General features: G+C 37.4%; 1 protein-coding gene across 3 annotated transcripts in view; it reads left to right on the top strand.

The window, feature by feature from the left end:
* The first annotated feature begins 4,116 nt into the window (after positions 1 to 4,116).
* LOC136847894 (long-chain-fatty-acid--CoA ligase 4-like) overlaps positions 4,117 to 7,709 on the top strand; it is a 28,516-nt gene continuing 24,923 nt past the window's right edge. Inside the window, exon 1 of one of the 3 annotated variants that reach the window (XM_067119926.1) lies at positions 4,117 to 4,370. The gene's annotated coding sequence lies outside the window, so the exon portion shown is untranslated. Of the gene's footprint in view, positions 4,371 to 4,636; positions 4,813 to 7,709 lie in introns of those variants that run through there. The other 2 variants (XM_067119936.1, XM_067119941.1) reach the window with 2 other exon arrangements.

The raw sequence follows: 7,709 nt of genomic DNA, 5'->3' as shown, positions 1-7,709 counted from the left end.
CGAGAAATTAGAAATTCACTGCATGTTAACCGTTGCATTTTCATACATCTGGTGAAAGTGGCCAATAGCTCCCATAATAATAATACCAGTTTGTTTATATATTTAATTGCTTATATGAAATTAATGTCGACCTGCAGGAATGATTTACGTGTATGTTACATGTAGGTTTCATATTTGTCACAGCATTTCTACATAGAAAAATCAAACAACAAAGTTAAGAGGATGAATGAGAATCATTACATCAAAATCATCAAAATACTCATGATGAATACCCGCTATCGAAAACAAAAGACTCAAACTGGCAATCTTCCATTAACTGTGACGATGATAAAATTATACCCTAGAATAACACTGAAAGGAATCAGGGCATCATGAGTGCTTGCATATTCATTGAAACCAATTAACTTGAATTAATCGAGTCACTTAATTGACTTTAAAAAAAATCAGTGAAAGTAATCGCTTCTGACACGCCTAGGCAAAATAGGTAATAAATTAAAAAACGAGCATTACCCTCAGTAATATTAGTTATAATCCCCTGCTTTTATCAAGTCTAATCAATTAACGGTTAATTATAATCGTTGCAAAGATTACCCAGCGAAGACACACGTATAGATCAGGCTGAGCAGGGCCTATTTCCCATCCATTGGGATTTGGGAAAACAGCAACAGCAGAAGCTGTCTGATGATGGATCCAGCAATACAAATGAAGCCTGAAAAATCACGAGTTTTATATAAAAAGGGCAGAATAATGAACGTGCTAGCTTATGGAGACATCGCTTACGCGCCAATTGTTACACGGTAAGGTTATTCCTTGACAGTTACCATTCTACTGTGATCATCATCAATCAAAATCGGACCTTCATGAAACAATGCTGATTTGCAACTGCACAGCTCAGTTGAACGGTAACTGCATCACCTATGTCTGCAGAACGTTGTCCTGCATTGTGAGACAGCTTGAGCTGATAAGAACCAGACCTTTTAACACAAAAAAATTTAATAAGTCATTAATAATGAAGCTTGACGGCTATCTTACTTTGACACTCGCCCCAGATCAACTAAGGTTTGGCGCTCGTCCTCCACTCCTCATTTGGACACTTCCTGCGGAACCATTTATTTTTCCCTCAATTGACGATTTATTGTTGGAATGTACTTAACATCCTGTAGACGTCTTTCATCATAATTTTTTAAGTTAGTTTGTGGGTTTGCGTTTCCTGTAAGTCACTCCGTTTGCTTTGAGCGTTTCCGGAAACAATTCTGGGAACAAACACCATCGTCCTGTGAGTCAGGAAAAAGTGAGAAGGAGAATAAATAAATAAAGATAGATATATTATATATATATATATATATATATATATATATATATATATATATATATATATATATATATATATATATATATATATATATATATATATATAATATAATATAATCTACAGGTCACTTTTTACCAGAAACATAAGTAACATTTATTAACCACAATGCCCTCGTAACTTCTCGGTTTCATCACATTTTGGAACGCTTGCCACTCCGAAGCTTGAAACCAAATTAGAAAAGAAATTAAGTTTTCCAGATGCCCGGCCGAATATTCGATTTCGGGGTCGGGGTATCCGAACGAGGTAACGATAATTACCTGATATCATTACCTTGTTCGGTATGGCCAGGTAATTATCGTTACCTCGTTCGGTATGGCCAGGTAATTATCGTTGCCTCGTTCAGATACCCCGACTCCGAAATGGAATATTCGGCCGGTCATCTGAAAAACTCCATTTCTTTCCTAATTTGGTTTCAGGCTTCGGAGTGACAAGCGTTCCAAAATGTGATGAAATCGAGAAGTTAAGAGGCATTACGGTTGATAAATAAATATATATATTATATATATATATATATATATATATATATATATATATATATATATATATATATATATATATATATGTGTGTGTGTGTGTGTGTGTGTGTGTGTGTATATACACAGACGCACACACACATATATATATATATATAATATAAATATATATATATATATATATATATATATATATATATTATATAATATAAAAGATTTTGTCGATTTAAGAATGAAACTTTAAGTAGATTATTGGGAGTCAAATGTCAAGCTAGAGTTAAAATTATGACCATAAGGAAAATTACGCAAGTTCCATATATACACGAGATAATATTGAAGGGGTGGATTTAGCTTAGACAAGTCTTTCGCACAATCCCTGGGCCACCAGAAGGAAATCTGGAAAGGAGTGTAGATTTGTCGAAAACAAAGCACTGTGAAAACTTGAGTAGCAGAATTCCGCAGAGGCTCTTTTGAGTCCAACAGCATTGAAGGCAATTACTGTATATATACATAAAAAAATGTGTGTGTACGTGTGTACATACACGCACACACAAGTCCATTCCTTCATTCTTGCTCTATGAATACTATATAATTCATTCGTCTTGACAGCTTCACCCTTTTCCTTCTCATCATTCCACTCTTACTGTTTCTTCATGGAGGCTGAGTGAAAATATAAATGTAAGTCAAATAAAATGCCGATGAGAGAGAGAGAGAGAGAGAGAGAGAGAGAGAGAGAGAGAGAGAGAGAGATTCAGGTCTAAAATCCCACTAATAGAAAATGGCATTACCTAGGCGTATACTATTTCATTTCTTTCCATTTTTGCATCAAGTTTTCATAACACTCACTGGCTGATGCAAATAATGATTATTTGCCATTCCTTACACACAGTAGACTTATATCGTTATTTTTCAAGAAAAATTGCAAAACTGAACATGAATGCACCTAGCCACCAGCGGATCCGGGGGGTGGGGCCGCCCTGGGCAGGTGCCCCCATGAAAAATAATGATATAAAATAGTAATACTGAAGATTTAGATGTCAACATAAATAAATATAAAAATGGGGACAAAATAAAAATCTAAAAAAATAATATTATATATATATATATATTATATATATATATATATATATATATATATATATATATATATATATATATATATATATATATATATATATGTGTGTATGTGTGTGTGAATTGGTGGCCCTATGAAATTTTTCTGATCCGCTAGTGCACCTACCCATTACTAATAAGATAGCTAAGATACTGCAGATATCAATATTATTCCTTCTAATGGCTAATTAGTTAATCAGTAAGCCACGTGGTATCTATAGCATCACCACCTCTCGGTGACAACAGATAGGAGTGAAAACAAACCAGTACGCAGTGACACGCCGTGTAACCCTCAATAATTTACGGAAAGCAAAGGCGATACATTATGTACTTGCCGGCTGGGACCTCCAAAGCAAAAAAGGCACATTCCTAAGGCACACCTATTTGCCAACGACCCACGTCTGGTATCTTGCTAGCATCACAGCATGCAGGAAATCCTACAGCCTTTCAGTTTGTAAAATGGAACACCGCTCGACAAAATCTTATGATACCAAGTTAACTTTAGCAACAGGACAGAAATTAGAATGTCGCTGGGCGTCAGCAAAGTATCATACATTACGAACACCTATGTTATATATTGCAGTAGTTATACTCGGACGAGTCCGTGGGAGCTTATGGAGGGCGGGGTAATCTTGGTACAGCGTGCTGTGGGAAGCGGCGTAAACAAAAGCAAGATGTAGTATACTTTTAAAACGAATATCCTAAATAAAATTTAATCTGGTACATAAAGTCCTGTTTATTTTTTTTAATCAATCTATCTAACAGTACCGAAGTGCTTTGTAAAGCGCCAAGTCGTAGCAAGCGAAAGAAAACGTGAGTGAAGCAATGCTGCAACAGTTGTTTCAAAGCCGGCTGGCCGACAACTCTCATGAACATATTTCTTATTTTTTCGTTCACCCACCACTATTGCTTCCGTTACTAGTGCCTCAATTATTGCATTTGAGTTCAAGTTGATCCAGTAGATTTTATAACATTATCATATTGTATTTACGATCTGTGAAACACACTATATACTTCTAAATTACGGAACGAAGCATTAAAAATTCGTTCATTAACCAATGACATTCTTTTCTAGCCACAACACGCATGGCGTGATGTTTGTGAGTTGCCCACGCGGAATAAGTTGCTCACGATAACGCTAACAAGAATAATTATAAATGATTGTACCATTACTAAGAGTAGACGAGGGTTCCGGAATTGCTGTTAAAAATCACATCTGATAAAATGCTGTCAAGCATCTACGAGATGAATAGGCGTGATGTGGTAAAAATAGGGAATCATGGCCATGAGGACTCAACGGATCAGGTAGCGGCCAACCAAGCCACGAAGCAGACGCTAGGCTCTCTCTCTCTCCCTCTTCTCCTAACTGAACAAGTTGTAAATCGTTGTGATTCCCGGTTACTGTGATAAAGGTGAGGATAACTTGAGTGTCGTGTTTCGCATTAGTGAGTTGAAGTGGCACTAAAGTGTCGTGGTGTCTCAAGCTAAGTGCACATTTGCTCCACAAGTGTAAAGGGATTCAAACGCAAGTCTAGTGATGCTTCCCACACTGAATGCAAGAAAGTCGCCGGTTTGGTATTAACACATCGTGTTTTCTGATGGAGCGTAGTCTCAAGGAAGAAATCGGAAGTACATACGCAGCAGATTCAAACTAATCGTATATCTCGATTCGTGTTCAAAATCAACGTTGACCGTCTTGACTGTCCTCATGGGCATCTATCTTTAAGGGCGTGTGCAATTCTGACTGTGATTTTCGTATGTTTTACATTCTTTTGGTTTTGGAATCTCATTCACCTTTTGTTGAAATGAAGTAGTTTTCATTAAGTTACATCTCAACCAGGAAAACTATGAACGGTACGTAAGGCAAATGTTTACAGTCTTGGCAGTACAGTTTGTGTCGGCGACTGCAGTTGTCGTACCGCACAGGGGAAACTCTACTGCCGGAGACATTGCACCACTTCATAGGATTTTCATCCTTATGACTACCACCGAAAAAAAAGAAAAAAAAAATCTGGTAATTTTGAAGGAAGACTGTATTGCTTGGTGTACGAGTTACTATAATTTCTGCATTGGACGTAACACCAATAGTGCCTCATCAGTAGTTTCGAGGTTGGGTTGTGTAAGGTTTGTAAGCTTTAATGGTGTATCCAAAATGAAGTGCTGCAAATAACACGCAGGCAAACATTAAATACAGATTCCTTCATTGAAATAGAACGTTGAATTTCGGAACGTTTTACTATTGCTCAATCTCCTCTGTGGGTCAGAATGTAGGTCAGTCAGTGCAAGTAACAGCGAAGTATGTCAAATGAGTGACGTTCGACCTTGAAGCTTGTGAATTTTAAGGCAACGTGTAACATTTTGGGAAGCAATAGTAATATACAAACTCGTTACGTCACGCCATTCCGTAGTGGAGTACTGAGTTACAGATAACCATTTTTATTTTTTTACCATTTACTCTTAAGTAAACAAACTGCCGCTATATTATAACAAGCTCTCTCTCTCACTTTCTCTCTGTTGTGTAGAACTATAGCTGACTAATGTCGCCACACCCATTTCACAATGAAGGAACTCTCCCGCCCACAACCATTACATATTGTTTAAAGACTCCTGATACAGTTTCCAGTAGAATCTCTCTCTCTCTCTCTCTCTCTCTCTCTCTCTCTCTCTCTCTCTCTCTCATCCGTCCCGCGTTATGGGAAAAGTAAAAATAAAAAACTTGTCACCAAACATGTCCTTGGCATTTATCAGTATTTCTATTATTTCTTCATTCCATCGAATATTCTTATTTTATTCCTTAAAGTCACCTAACATGTCCTTGGCATTTATCAGTATTCCTATTATATTTCTTCATTCCATCGAATATTCTCATTTTATTCCTTAAAGTCACCTAACATGCCCTTGGCATTTATCAGTATTCCTATTATTTCTTCATTCCATCGAATATTCTCATTTTATTCCTTAAAGTTTCATACACGCTGCTTCTCAAGCAACCTCCTCCCCCCTCTCCACCCCCACCGCGACACAAGGTAGTTCAAGTTTTTATGTCGTTCAGAAATATTTACCAACTCGTTTCTTTCCAATGATAGAGGCGCCGCATACTTATCATTTCAAGGTTAATAATAATAATAATAATAATAATAATAATAATAATAATAATAATAATAATTGTTCTTTATAATTTGTAACTTACTGAACAGCATCAGTTACCAAACCTTCATTCTACCAGCCATACGCAAGTTCGGTTAATCAGGGCTATTTAGGGCCAATGCCTGGGTAGGCTTCAGGGACCCAAGAGTGCTGGTAAGCCCATATTCACCATATTTCCCGTCATATATATAGGCTTATATTAACCATTTTCCCATATATGTGTGTTTGTGCATCACTATATCTCCTTTTCATCTCAATATTATGTTCACTGGTTAGTGAAGCGGTTACCATAAATCTTTAGTCTCTAAATTAACTACCAAGGATATCGAGGCAACGACTTCCATAATGGTTTTCAATTCAAATACGAATTAAAAAAAAAATACTTTCGAACTAGTGAGCAAACAGGTGCTAAAAGGTTCAGTAGGCTTGAAGGGCAATTGGATTTGAAAGACAGTCGCCATGAAGGTCAAAATTGAGGAAATATCCAAGGCTAGTCATTATGCTAAATATGCAGGTCCTTCGTAATAACACTTCTCCAGAGAATATGATTGAAATTTAAATTCTCTCTCTCTCTCTCTCTCTCTCTCCTCTCTCTCTCTCTCAACTCTCTCAAAAACTCTCTCTCCCCCTGCCATTTCCCGCTGTCAACACTGCCAAAAACGTCCCTGATCCTGAGGCACTTCGTACCCGGCTTTTGAGTCTTATTGTAACCTGGTTGAACTCAATAACATGCCCCTGGGCTCTGGACATGAAATTAGGCTTTTGTAGCGTGATTTTTCGTAATTTGCCCAGTTTGCTTATATTCAAGTTGGTTAGGTGTTGATACTGCACCCCTGCCCATTTCCTTTCAGATCCCATCGCTGCATTTGCTCGTCCTTAAGGGGGAGAAATAGGCACTTCATTTGAAAATACTGGATAAATCTGCCTTACGTTTATTTTTGCTTGCATTTATGCCTTTTGAAAGGTTTGCCTGCATGTCTGGCATTCAAAGCTTTGCATTCGCTTCCTAGTAGGGGTAGGGTGGTTAGGACTGAGTGTCGTTGTGTCGTTTATAGGCTTCTTTTCCACTGGATTACACCCTATGTGACCTTGAAGCCAGCATAGGCCTACTGAATGAGTCTGCCAGCGTTGGTTTCCTGCAGTGGTACAAAATATGTCAAAATTCTTCGTATCTACACCAATTCGACAATGCAGTTAGAGTGAAATACTTATGCACCAGCTTTGCTTAAAATAAGATATGGTAGGGAAAACTAGGAACTTGACCACACTCATGACCCTATGTTGGTGGCAGACTGACTAGCTCTTGTTTGCAACCATGTAAAGCTATTGCTTATTAGCTTCGTTTCGTTTCGATCATAGGCTAGGTGTGTTTGTAGATGGAGTTTCCTGCCTAATTTATAACAAAACAGTACATCACAAAGCCATGCAGCCATCTTCAGTTTATAGAATGCCAAATGTGCATGTATTGCGTAAGGAATACAAATTGTAATCAACGGTGAGCTGTACACTGAATGGGGAATAGATTAAATTGCCAATATCTCTGATAGCGAATGTTATTCTTAAAGATACCCAATTACCCATATAATAATAAGTGAATAGGATTA

This window comes from Macrobrachium rosenbergii, chromosome 2 (assembly GCF_040412425.1).
Source record: "Macrobrachium rosenbergii isolate ZJJX-2024 chromosome 2, ASM4041242v1, whole genome shotgun sequence".
Lineage (NCBI taxonomy): Eukaryota > Metazoa > Arthropoda > Malacostraca > Decapoda > Palaemonidae > Macrobrachium > Macrobrachium rosenbergii.
The sequence above is the reverse complement of the archived record's forward strand: the minus strand, read 5'-3'. Positions and strand labels throughout refer to the sequence as shown.